Raw genomic sequence first — 14,623 nt, 5'->3', positions numbered from 1 at the left:
TTGTTTAGAAAAGGTTAAGCACTCCAAACCCCCTTTTCTTTTGGGGTTGTTATAATTGTTTTGATTGGGTTTACGTTTAAGGACAAGGGACCTTTGAGGTTTGTTTGAATATTGCTATGACCAGTTTTATATTTCTCAAGTGCTTCCTCTACCTTCTTATTATATGCTTTCTTTGCTGTTTCCCTTCAGTTCGATATAGTCTAACTATATATGTGTTTAAGTCGAATTAGGAGCTTTACGTTTTTTATTTTCTTTGCTGATAAACTCAAGTCATTTGCTAGCAAACACTTGCTTTAGATGAACGTACAGTATGAACCTATTGGAATAATTAAATGCAACAAAGTGCTTTTCAAATCCTTACGCATCTTAGAATTATGTTAGTGTTATGTCTTTTGTAGTTTCGTATTAGGTGGTTTTCTTTGATAGCATTCTATCTAGTTAGATCACGTTCATACACGCTGAAAAGTTTCGGTCTCAACTGAGGTCGTTGCTATGTGCCTCTGTATGTTTATATCGAAACATTAAATAGGCTAAGTCAAGTTGTAAGAAGGCTAAAATGTACTATGTTCAGTTTTCTTGATAATAGGAATTAATATATCACTACATGCCTAAGTCATGTATTAGAGAAGTTATTTGGTGTTCACATGGTAGTGCATTGTGCGTCCACCTCTGTTCACATTTTTGACATTTCACTTTGCCCATTTTCCATGAGATATATGTCATATATAGGCGAAATGTGTTCTTTTAGTAACAAAAAAATGCCTCCAAGATCATATAAGAAAATGTTTGTTTTTTTTTAACTAGCGTAAACATTTAAAGAATCTGCTTGGATGTTCAAATTACTGTATCTGATAACGCTCCTTGTACTTCATAAATACGGTGACCCCTTGTTTGTCGAAATTGAAGAACTAAATATAATGTCATTTCTCATTTCCATCTTCATATATTACCAAGAATCAGATTTCTCCTCTTAACTATTTTTCTTTTTTTATTTACATGACGCACCGGAGCCAAAGAGTCCCATTTTGAGACTCGACGTCACCGCGAGACCTGAAACGTGCATTTGTATATCCTTTCGTGCTTCTCCCTCTCAAGTACATCTCAACACGAATGAAAAGTGGGGGGAAGTTGGCGAGCATTCTGCCATAATCTTCCTTCAATTCCCTATCTTAAAGTGTTAGGCTTGTTGTTTCTTTTCAATTATCTAAGAATGAATGTTTGTTGTTTACTGTTGATGTTTGTCCTTTTAAAACTCTAGGCTTTGGTGTTCATTCGGTCTTGTTTTAGATTTCTGTTATGTTTACCTTCTGTAGGGAATCACATAGGGAATTTATTTATTGAAATTAGCTAGTATTTAATAGATGAATTTATCATATGAGTTAAGTAAAAAATATGATGTTTTTTTAAACCTTAGCTTTTCTAATAAACGGAAACGCCATCTCATTTTGATTTGAGTTGGGAAGAGTTATTTTGGCTTTAGCCACTTATTTACTTTGAAAAAAAATCAATCTTTTTCACTACAAACACTAATAACTTTTAAGAATAGTTTCCTCAAGAACGTCATTCACTATCAGGTTCTATTTTAAATACTGACGTTTCAGAGTCTTGACACACGACTAATCGTTGGTCAAAGTATGAAAAAAAACACTAAGCGTTGCAAAAATAAAGTTGGCCAATTTTTTTTTTTTTACTGGGTACCTTTAGCGCAGTATTTTACTGCGTTAAAGGACTTAACCGCGCCGTTACGGTTAAGTCCTTTAGCGCAGTAAATTACTGCGCTAAAGGTACTTTTGTCACCTTTTTTTTGTTGGGGTATTTTTCATTCAAAAGGTTTTTTTTGGGGTCATTTTGGTTCCGGACTCATCCTAGCGCAACTGCCTGATTTACGATATGGTTCATGTGGTGACAATGGTAACTATACTGAGAATAGTACCTACCAGAACAATCTAAACACACTCCTCTCTTCCCTTTCCTCGACTACCGATAACAATGGCTTCTACAATGCTTCCATTGGCCAAAACCCCGAAAGAGCCAGTGTTATTGTGCTATGTAGGGGAGACGTGGTGCTAGAAGAATGTCGCAGTTGTGTCAATAATGTTTCTCAAAAGCTTGTACAGTTATGTCCTAACCAAAAAGAAGCATTTGGTTGCTATGATGAATGTACATTACAGTACTCGAATAAATCCATTATAGGCACTACCTCATTTTCTACTCTCTTTTACTTACTGAATCATGGGAATGCCTCAAAACCTGAGGAATTTAACCAGGAGCTACGAAAATTATTGGAAAGTTTAAGAGGACTTGCTGCAAATGGTGGTCCTTTTCGAAAATATGCTAGTGGTAATGTGACAGGTCCAGATATTCAGACTATATATGCACTTGTGCAGTGTACTTCTGATTTATCTCCTCAGAATTGCTTCGATTGCTTAACTGAAGCTTATGGAGATATGCCTAATTGTCCCTGCAATGGAAAGAGGGGTGGCAGAATAATAGGCGCTAGGTGCAACTTCCGTTATGAAAGTTACCGTTTCTTTGAGGATGTGGCGTTGGAAGCTCCGCCACCTGCAGGTGAATACATTTTTTCTTTTAATCATCCTTCTGCTCATCCCAATATGATCAATGTCCGATTTTGATGTGGCTGTTGAAGACATAATTAAGTAAATAAAACTCTGTCATCTCAAATAGTTTAAGTCCTTAGATGAAATAGAAACACAATTCAATATGTTAGAGCAGAGCAGACAAGGTTCAAGATTCAAATCTCATTGTCATCCGCTATCAAGAAGAATTACAGCGCGATTGACTCAAAGAATCAGGCTCGCACTTGAAGTGGCTTGTTGAAGACATTAAGTAAATGAAAATGTATCATTTGTAACATCATAAACCTTTAGGCTTTAGATGAGATGATCACACATTTCTACACAACCACATACTGGTTATATTGTTTAAGGAAGAGAGTACAATATTAGAGCAATATTGTATTTGTGATATTTTTAGTATGTATAGTTTCTGAATAACCTATTTTCACATGAGGAGTAGTTAAAAACTGAGATTATGCTAACTTGAAGAGTTTTTGTAAATGATGATAAAACAGCTCCAACAGAGAAGGATGATAAAACAGCGCGAACAGTCATCATTATCGTTGTGCCAACTGTTACCACTATTATTCTTATTGGTTGTATTTCTGTTATCTTGATGAGGAGGCGAAAGAGGAAGTTGGTGGATGAAATTCAGATTAAGCCTAAACTATTACTCCTTCCGTCCCAATTTATGTGGCACCACTTGACTTGGTACGGAGTTTGGAGTTTAAGAAAGAAAGGAAGACTTTTGAAATGTGTGGTCCAAAACAAGCTTTATATAAATGTGTGGCTATAAATCATCTTATAAATTTAAATTGTTTCTAAATATAGAAAGGTAACATTCTTTTTGGGACATACCAAAAAGGAAATGATGTCACATGAATTGGGACAAAGGGAGTAACAAACAATGATTAAGGAAGGTTGAAATCTTAAGACCATGTTTTACTAATTTGTTGTATGCTTTTACTACTATGTTTGTGAAGGTATACGTGGGGACAATATTAGCACCACAGAGTCCTTGCAATATGATTTTTCTACAATTAGAGCAGCGACAGATAACTTTTCGAATGCTAATAAGTTGGGACAAGGCGGATTTGGTCCTGTGTACAAGGTGATTAAGTTTACATATAGTTGCATGAGTTTAACTTCTTAGTACAAAAATTCTTTCCACCTACATATAAGTGTTAACTCCTTATTGCATAACAACCTAGTTGGAGCAAGAATACTGGTTATAACAATTTCATTATTCAATTCATAATTTTTCAGTTTGTTCTCATATGCTGCAGGGTAAGCTTCCGAATGGACAAGAAGTAGCAGTGAAAAGATTGTCTGCAGATTCAGGCCAAGGTGTTCTGGAATTCAAAAATGAGGTTTTGTTGGTTGCTAGGCTTCAACACAGGAATGGTTAGGTTGCTGGGATTTTGCCTGGACTGAAAAGAGAGACTTCTTGTCTATGAATTTGTTCCCAATGCAAGTCTTGACCACCTTTTATTTGGTATGTATTGCTTAAATTTTTATCAAGTATGTAGCTTCACCATCAATAAATTATGAATTTAACTTATACTACACCAATAACAATCTAATTGATATAACACTTGTTTTGTCAATGTAATTATTCAAATAACTTTTGTCTTGTTGTCTGCCTTATTTACCATAAAACTAATTGCACTTATTATGAGAAGTTACGTGTAGTAACCTTTTAAGCGACTTAATATTATAATTCTTTTATATTGTCAGCGTATTGAAGTCTAACTCGTAAGTTATATTCTTCATCTTGCTGCCAGATTCAGTTAAACGGAGGCAATTGGATTGGGAAAAGCGATCCAAGATCATAGGAGGCGTTGCTAGGGGAATTCTTTATCTTCATGAGGATTCTAGACTTTGTATCATTCATCGTGATCTCAAAGCTAGTAATGTTCTACTAGACACAAAAATGAATCCTAAAACTTTGGCATGGCAAGGCTAGTTACATTCAACACTTTAAACTCAAGTCAACACAAGCTTATTAGATATTTGTTGGGATTCTTAGTCATTAATTTTACATCGCTACGCGGCAAAACAAATCTTTCCTTGAAATGATAGACTGTTAATTTTCATATCACAGGAATGGTGCTCAATTTTGTTGAACTTGAACTTTGATTGTCCCCAAAATCAGTATTACTAGGTGCTATCTTTTGATAATAAAATGTCTGATCTTCTGTCAAAAGTGAGGTCTGGTAATGTAAAAAACTAGAACCAATCTTTTCCTTTTCATTTGAAATGTTCCTTGTTCAGAGAGGTTGGATACAATGATGATATTTTGATGTATGGTAATAATTCTTCAGGAATGGTTGGTCTAAAAGTTGTCTTGTTGAGATACATTCTCACTGAACTTTGATTGTCCCCTGTATAAATCATTTTATACTTCCCAAGTTCATTGAAAAATTGATAATGACCTTAAATGAAGTTCTATGTCAAGAAATATGATCCAACTGCTTGGACAAACTAAACTACAGAACTTGTTTTTGGCCTTTCTACCTTAAGTCTGGTTCATAGGAAGTACAAATATGTGTAACAATTGAATCATATCTAAGTAGTGGAATGTTATGTAATTCTTGTATTGCAGTGGTTATATGGCGCCAAAGTATGCAATGCACGGACAATTTTCAGTCATATCAGATGTTTTTAGCTTTGGAATACTAGTCCTAGAAATTTTAAGTGGCCAAAAAAACACTTCTTTCAGAAATGGAGAATCGGTGGAAGACCTTCTAAGCTATGTAAGTACCAAGTTAATCAAGCAACTAATCCTCAATGCCAAACTAGTTAGGACTTGGGACCATCTTCATGCATTGAATTCTTTTACATAATCAATATGTAGAGCTTAAACTCTGAATTAAAATGTGACAGGCTTGGACGAACTGGCGCGAAGGAACAGCTACAAATTTGATAGACCCCATGTTGAGGGGAAGCTCAGGACTGGTTCGAGACATAATGAGATGCATCCACATTGCTTTATTGTGCGTTCAAGAAAATATTGCTGATAGACCAACTATGGCTGCAGTAGTTCTCATGCTCAGTAGCCTGTCTTTGAGTCTTCCAGTGCCTTCAGGGCCTGCATACTATACGCACAGCGATATTAGCCCAGAGATTTCGCTTATTCAAGAATACAATTCAAGACAGTCAGAACCTAGAGAATTAGCCAAAAGTAAATCTATTTGTTCATCACGAAATGAGGCATCGATAACTGAGTCTGAGTTATATCCGCGTTAGCATCCTTCGACATAATAAGTCCCTTTATCCTTCGACATAATAAGTCCCTTTTCTGAGTTTTCTTAATTACATCGTTATTTATTGGAACTCCATTAAGAATTGAGATTGATTTATTAATGGGTTTGTGCTTCGCACGAAAGATCCAACTTGTTTCATATGTAGTACTGTATTAGCTATTACACTGGCAAAAATGGTGAAAATTTTCAACTAGTGTTGGAAATATATATTACCTTTATCTGTTCTGGCAATCTGAAAATTTGAACAATCTATTTGCTCTCTAACCAAATTACCAATCGTCTAACCATATAATTGAAAGTTTTAGCATATGTGGCTTTGATTTTCACTGCCCCTTTCCGTGATCCCTCAATGTAATGACATTTTTAAAAACAAATTGAACAGTTTACTCTATAACAAATCCAATCTGAGAATACAGAGCGAAAGTTACTAACCAAGGTTTGGAAGCCAAAAGTTTGTGTTTCTTTTTTGCAGGCGCTTAAGTTTTCCCTTTTGTTCTTTTTTTTTTTTAATACATAGATGGTGATAGTTCAAGTAGGAAAAAGTAACAATTGATAGTTGGGATGTGAAATTTGTGAAAAGGTTACGCCAGGTCTTTTTTTTTTTTTTTTTATTTTTTTTTATAACTATTAACTCTAAGTTGTACGAATTAATTTGTCAGAAGTTCATCTAAATGTTGGGTTAAGGACATTAAGCTACGCAGCTAGCCTTAGAAGAATCAATCTCCTCTTTACCTTGATTAACATGGTTCTTAGAAATATTTAGTCGCTCCGTACCCGGTGCACTTTTAGTCAAACTCGCGAATTTTCATCGAAAAAGAACAAAAAGGTGTTCGAAAAAAGAAGAAGCTAAATATACACTGTAATTTTTTGACTAACGAGGGTGTTAAAAAAAATATTTAAATTACACAAAAGTTAATATATGAAAAAAACATAAATACAGAAAAAAATAATTTTTAAAATTCAAATGTAGTAAGCCCTATATATATAAAATTTATTGATTTTCATTAAAAAACATGTGGAATTTTTTAAATTTGGAAAACTTTTTGTTCGTGAACACCCTCACTTACATTTTTAGATCCGCCCATTGTCCGTACCAATTAAGTTATTGAACTTGATTAAGAAAGAAAAAGATTTTTTTTTTTTTTTTTTTTGTTGAAATTTGTGACATGATGCATAACATGAGATTTTTAAGACTATAATAAATTCATGTCAAAGAAAGCAAATTTTTGCTTTAGAAAAAGAAAGTTTCAAATCCTAATCATAGATGAAAAAAGTTTGATGTGGAACTGAGGAAGAGCCTTCACAAAGTTACTATTTTAAATTATTTCTTGAAAATTTCAACACCTACCAATAATATATATTTTCCTAAATTATTCACTCCCATCCTTTTCGAGTTTTTTTTTTTTTTTTCAATGTCTTTCTACCTTTCTTTTTCACTGACTTCATAGATAGAAAAGTCAGTAGTCATACATCGTGATTCAAAATTTCAAATACTATCTTAATTTATATTTTTTGTGTTATACTTAAAAATTATTATTATTCTGCATAACAAATGAAACATTTTAATAACAGTCTAACCAAATCATTGAATACCCTCAATTCCCATTCTTTTCAATGCTTTTAGTTTCAGCGTTGCATATTTTCCATTGACTTCATAAACTGAAAAGTCAGTCAACATTCCAACAAAAAGAAATTGTAAAGTCTTCAAAAATGAAAAATCAGATTCGATCTTCCTAACAAAATGAGCACAGCCACTCTGACACGTTAATTAAGCTTTGCATAGATTTGAGGATACAACTATGAGTTTCAGCTTGAAATGGCTGATCATATTAATCTTCCAGTTTTACTACCTTTAGAACGGATATGAACCATTTGCAGAGACTAATTTCACTTTTAAATCTGGCTCAAATAAGAAAATAGTACTATGCAAAATAGCGGGCCTTAACGCAAGCATGCCTCCCTACTTTAGAATTGGGGGTAAAGTCTGCGTCATGACTTTCCCTCTCCGGAGACGTTATTGGGACACATTTGGGTATGTTGTTGTTGTTGTTGTTGTTGTCGTTGTTGTAAATATTTATTATATTATATTAAAAGAGGAGTGATAATCAAGGACATAAGTAGAAAACTAATAAACAATCGCATGATTAAGTACTCACAAATGCTAACACAATAAATATGGAACAAGGAAAAGATAAAGTATATAAATAAAAAATTATAGCGTGTAAATAAATATATAAAGGATAAGGCATATTTAAATTTGATATCAGAAAGTCTTTGAATTATGATCAGAAAAAACATACTCTTTGGGTAAGGTCATCTAACTAAAATCTTACGTAATAGATATTGAATAAAAAAAAAATCTCGTATAGGTAATATCAACAATTCAAACTTAAATATCATATTGAAAACAAAAATATAAGTAGTTCAAAATTATTATTTGGGTTATAGGTAAAACACTAAATAAAAAATTAACTAAAAGTAATATTGTAAACAAATACCTACAAGAGGATAATAGGGATATGACGGGATATTTATGATTTTGATTAATATGTTAAAAAAAAAAAAATTAAAAAGCTAAAAATTATGGTTTCAACTTAGATAATGAACTAAGTTAATATTTTAGTTTGTTTTTCATTAGTATATTGACTATTAGCATTCGTTCAAGTAAACTTAATAATATCATTTTACAACAAGTTGAATCTTGAAATATATATATATATATATCATGATTACGTTTAATAACTAACCGCGCATTGCGCGGATACGTATCTGATAAGGCATCTCTATAACGACCGCATATAACAACACCTCTATAATGTAAAGTTTTTGAACCGATTTTTTATGTTATATTTTACTTCTATAATAGCATTTCACCTATAACAAGCAACAACCAACTTTATAACATGAAATTTCTTTGTAAAATTACCCCCCATATAATAGCTATCTTTTTTTTTGGTAATATAATAATTGACCATCTTTATAAAAATAGAATAACCATGACTACTAATAATAAGTGTATAGATTTTGAACAAATATTTGATCATTTAATACACTATTTATGACAAAAAATATCATATGAATATATATATTTTCATTATGAAACGATTTTCCTTGAGTGTACAAAGTGTAATTAAGTTTAGAATTTGATAATTAAAAATGAAAATTAGATTTTATGCCTCTTGTTTGCCTATAATAAATATTATTTAAATGTCAATCTTTTATTATAGCAGTGTATATGTCATTCTTCTATAACAACTTTAAAAATTTGACCCAACGATCTTTGTTATAGAGAGGTTTAATGTATTAGTAAAGATAAAAAATGAAAGAGAACACCCTGCCCCCCCTCGCCCCTCCACCCCCAATTTACATCCGTAGAGGTCCCAACATTTTCGTGGAATTGAGGAGAAGAGCCTCCACAAATACGCGTTTTTTTAAATAACTTTTTGAAAGTTTCTACTCCCATCCTTTTCAATGCTTTTAATTTTCCATTTGACTTCATAAACAGATTCAACTTCCAACACTTCAAAAACTGAAAAATTGGATTTAATCTTCCTAACAAAAAGAGCACAGCCATTCTATTTATACTGTCTCTGTGTGGATTGGGCAGACAGCTATGGGTTTCTTGAAATGGCTGATCATTCTAATATTCCAATTTTACTACCTTTTCTACCTCAACATAGCAGACCCTGATTTCACTTTTCAATCAGAATGTAAAGGTAATAAGACCGAGTTCTCCCCAAATAGTGCTTACGACACTAACCTCAACACACTCCTCTCCTCTGTTTCGCGTAACATAGACAATGATGGTTTCTATAATACTACCATAGGCCAAGACCCTGACAAGGTTAGTCTCATCGCGCAATGCAGAGGAGACGTCGACTTACAAACATGCCGTGACTGTATAAATAATGCTACTCGCTTGATTGTAGAGGTATGTCCTTACAGGAAATCGGCCTTTGGCATTTATGATAGGTGTCTGCTAAGATATTCAAATAAGTCCTTCATAGGCACCGTGTCAACTGACCCGCAGAGAACTTATTATGTAATGCGAAATTTCTCGGATCCCAATTTGTTCTTTAACCAATATCTGACACCCTTGCTGGAAAGTTTACGAAGTCGAGCTTCAATGGGTGGGAAGCGCAAGTTTGCTGCTAATGTTACTGGTGCCCTTGATTTTCAGACAGTATATGCACTTGTACAGTGCACAGCCGATTTATCAGCTCAAGGTTGCTTCGATTGTTTGACTACTATCTATAGAAGTTTGCCTGGCTGTGAATGTTATGCAAAATACGGCAACTACATTTTGATGCCCAGCTGCATTCTCCGGTATGAACCTTACTCTTTCTTCAATGAGTCGGCATTGGCTGAAGCCCCACCGCCCTTATGGCGATCGCCACCACCAGCCTCATTGCCACCGCCACCACCAGGTATTTGAAATATTTCAGGGGACATGCTGTTCAAGTCGAGCCTCTTTTGTTGGGCTCGGCGGTCTTAATTGCAAAGCTAGATCCAGATTATTCTGTGACTTGGGAGCGTAAAATTTGTTTCACAGCACTGCCTTTATATAGAAGTTCAGATCTACAGAGTAATTAATCGAGTAACTGAATTGTGGACTACAATTTTAATCCTATACCCTGTGGTGCTTGTGATACTAACTTGAAGCATTTTTGTAGGAAAGGATGACAAAACCGCACGAACTGTCATCATTATTGTTGTACCCACTGTCACAGTTGCTGTTTTTATTGTTTGTATTCTTGTCATCTTGATGAAGAGGCGAAAGAGGAAGCAGCTGGTGAGCAAAAGAGAGGGTACGCGTGGCTTGTTGACCTTCAATGATTAAGGAAAATTAATTTTTTTTTTGGGGTAAATAAGGAAAATTAAATTTTAATTAAGACCATGTTTCACTAATTTGTTCTGAGCTATTACTACATTCTACGTTGGTGAAGGTATATCGGTGGATGATACTAGTTTTGCAGAATCTTTGCAATATGATTTTTCAGCAATTAGTGCAGCGACAGATAACTTTTCCAATGCTAATAAGTTGGGACAAGGCGGATTTGGTCCTGTGTACAAGGTGATTAAATGTACTTTTCGTTGCATGAGTTTAACTTTTAGGCTGTAAAGATTCTTTGCACTGTCAAGATATATAAATGAAGACCGTGTTGAATAACAATCAAGTTGGAGCAAGAATACTACTTAGTTATGATTTCATTGTTTTAATTCATAATTTTTCAATTTGTTCTCATATTATGTTTCAGGGTAAGCTTCCAAATGGTCAAGAAGTAGCAGTGAAAAGATTGTCAGCAGATTCAGGCCAAGGTGATCTAGAATTCAAAAACGAGGTCTTGTTGGTTGCAAGCTTCAACACAGGAATTTGGTTAGATTGCGGGGATTTTGCCTAGATGGAACAGAGAGACTTCTTCTCTATGAATTTGTTCCCAATGCAAGCCTTGACCACTTTTTATTTGGTATGTATTGTTTAACTTTTAGTTTTTTGATAGTGTAATTCTTCCACACTGTCTATATATAGAAGTTAATTTTTTTTTTTTTAATAAGATATGGAGCTTGAGCATCAATCATTTATGTTCTTTGTTTAACATTTGTCCAATGGGAACACAGATCCGGTTAAACGTAGGCAATTGGATTGGGAAAGAAGATCCAAAATCATAGGAGGCGTTGCTAGGGGAATTCTTTATCTTCATGAGGATTCTAGACTTCGGATCATTCATCGTGATCTCAAAGCTAGTAATGTTCTACTTGATGCAGAAATGAATCCTAAAATTGCAGACTTTGGCATGGCAAGGCTATTTACATTGGATGAAACTCAAGGCAACACAAGTAGAATTGTTGGGACCTAGTAAGTTTTACAACTCTCATTAGATAGATTGTTATTTTGCATATCGCTTGGAAGGATTCTTTAACCAATTAGCAAGAACAAAAACCTCAATATACTTGTAAAACAAATCATTCCTTGAAATGTTACTAGAATATTCAAGATGAATTTTAATTTGTTATGTAGTTGCTTCAGGAACTTTACCTCATTTTTGTTTCCGCACCTCAATTTTGTTGAACTGGAATTTTGGTCGTCCCTGTGATTAAGGTGCCGAATGCTAGAAAAGTCTTGTAATTTTTGTTTTGTCTTTGCAGTGGATATATGGCACCAGAGTATGCAATGCACGGGCAATTCTCAGTCAAATCAGATGTTTTTAGCTTTGGAGTGCTAGTCCTTGAAATTTTAAGTGGACAAAAAAACACTTGTTTCAGAAATGGAGAATCTGTGGAAGACCTTCTGAGCTATGTAAGTAACCAAGTTAATTAATCAACTACACGTTAATGTCAAACTAGTTGGGATCATCTTCATGCGTATAATCTTTTACATAGTCAATGTGTAGAGCTTAAACTCTGAATTAAAATGTCACAGGCTTGGACAAACTGGCGTGGAGGAACAGCTATAAATTTGATCGACCCCATATTGAGGGGAAGCACAGGACTAGTTCGTGACATAATGAGATGCATCCACATAGCTTTATTGTGCGTTCAAGAAAATGTGGTTGATAGACCAACCATGGCAGCAGTTGTTCTCATGCTCAGTAGCCTCTCTCTGAGTCTTCCAGTGCCTTCAGGGCCTGCATACTATATGGACAGCCGCAGTAGCGCAGAGATGTCGCTTATGCAAGAATACAACACAAGAATGTCAGAGTCTAGTGAACTAGCCAAAAGTAAATCTATTGGTTCATCACGAAATGAGGCGTCGATATCTGAGTTATATCCTAGATAATAGCCTTATTCTTGCCTTTCTTAATGATGAGATGGATGATATGCGGAGGCATGTGTCAGCAATGAATAAGAAACTTAGAAGCCCAGAGATCAAATCAACATGCTCTGGTTATTTGCTCCCTTCCTCCCTCCGAGTCTAGTGTTAGTGCCTCCGATGAAAATGAGAAATAACTTGTTTATTTGAACTTAGTATCTTCATGGTCTTAGTAAACATTTTACTATTAATATTGTTTGAGTTAATTGGTTATAGTTGAGAAGATGGCCTCTGGCCTTATTTAATTGCAAGAAAACATAGACATAAATGTTCCTCAAGACCCAAACGAATATGTTTACTCTGATCAGTCATAGCTGAGTGCTTAAATTACGTTTAGCTCTTCTGTTCGAATATTTGATGTTGCTCTTTATTGATATCGCCTGTTTAGGCTTCTATATAGTCGTTGTGGAAAGGAAAACCCACAATTGCGGGGTGAACATCACGGGATTTTCATTCGGGGTGTTCGGAAAAAAAAAAAAGTTAAATATACGAGTAATTTTTGCGAGGGTGTTCAAAGTTAATATATGCAAACCAAAATTTACCCTATAGTTAAGCAAGTGAACATTGATTATTATCCGTCAGAATAGAGCAAGTACATTAACCATCACACTTGCGGGGTGAACATCTTACGGGCAATCATCGACCTGCCTCGGCGTCTGGGCAAAGGGCCATTGGCCAAACAGATCGAGAATACAGTTAGGACTGACTTGCATATATAGAGTTTGTCCCAAAATAATTCTTACTTCAGGAATTCAAGACTAAAGTTGACAATTATTTGCGACTATATCCTTAACATTAAAGAAGTATGCACAATATTTAAGAGGAAAAATTAATCTACCTTAATTAAATAGGGTAACTCAGTAAACTATATGATGTTATTTTTTTTGTATGGGCGTGAAAAGAGTTAAAACGATAATTAAAATGAAACGAAGGGAGTATTATTTTACGTAACAAATGTGATACTCTAATAACAGTAGATTATATGATACAAATTTCTTAAGATAATCGGCCGGCCAAACCCAAAATTGAAAACCCCAAAACTCGTCCTTCTCAGTGCTATTAGTTTACCTCACAAACTGAAGAGTCACAGTCAATCTTCCAATAAAAAGGAAAGAAGTTGTGAAGACTTCAGAAAATGAAAAATTGGATTCCATCTTCCTATCTATTCATACTGTCTCGGACACGTTAATTAAGCTTTGCGTAGATTGGGTAAAGCTATTAGTTTCTTGAAATGGCTGATCATTCTAATATTCCAATTTTACTACCTTTTCTACCTCAACATAGCACAGCCTAATTTCCCTTTCCATTCCCCATGTGAAGGTGATGATACAGAGTACTCCTCAAATGATGCATATGACACAAATCTCCACGCAGTTCTCTCCTCTCTTTTGCGTAACATAGACAGTGGTGGGTTCCATAATGCTTCCATAGGCCAAGATCCGGATAAGGTTAGACTCATCGCGCAATGCAGAGGAGACGTTGAATTACAAACATGCCTTGATTGTATAAATAATGCTACTCGCTTGATTTTAGAGGTATGTCCTTAAAAGAAACCGACCTTTGGCATTTACGATAAGTGTCTGCTGAGGTATCCAAACGAGTCCTTCATCGGCACCCTATCAACTGACCCATGAATCTATTATTATGTCAAAAGAAATTTCTCGAACCCCAGACTGTTTTTTAACCTATATCTGACACCCTTCTTGACAAGTTTACGAGGTTGAGCTTCAATGGGTGGGAAGTGCAAGTTTGCTGCTAATGTTACTAGTGCCCCTGATTTTGTGACTGTATATGCACTTGTACAGTGCACAGCAGACTTATCAGCTCAAGGTTGCTTCGATTGTTTGAGTATTGTCTATAGAAGTTTGCCTGACTGTGACTGTTTTGCAAAGTGGGGCAACTACTTTTAGTTGCCCAGCTGCATGTTTCATTTTGAGCCTTACTCTTTCTTCAACGAGTCGTCATTGACT

The 14,623-nt window shown here is 34.7% G+C and overlaps 3 pseudogenes; all 3 read left to right on the top strand.

Annotated features, from left to right (window-relative positions):
• LOC132046287 (cysteine-rich receptor-like protein kinase 44) overlaps nucleotides 1-5,825 on the top strand; it is a 7,754-nt pseudogene extending 1,929 nt beyond the window's left edge.
• A 3,507-nt stretch (nucleotides 5,826-9,332) lies between these two features.
• Nucleotides 9,333-12,983, top strand: LOC132046286 (cysteine-rich receptor-like protein kinase 44; annotated as a pseudogene).
• On the top strand, nucleotides 12,652-14,616 carry LOC132047788 (cysteine-rich receptor-like protein kinase 26; annotated as a pseudogene).
• Nucleotides 14,617-14,623: the final 7 nt, after the last annotated feature.

The sequence above is a fragment of the Lycium ferocissimum genome, chromosome 2 (assembly GCF_029784015.1).
Source record: "Lycium ferocissimum isolate CSIRO_LF1 chromosome 2, AGI_CSIRO_Lferr_CH_V1, whole genome shotgun sequence".
In the NCBI taxonomy this organism is placed as follows: Eukaryota; Viridiplantae; Streptophyta; class Magnoliopsida; order Solanales; family Solanaceae; genus Lycium; species Lycium ferocissimum.
Note: the sequence above shows the minus strand (reverse complement) of the source record. Positions and strands in the feature narration are given on the sequence as shown.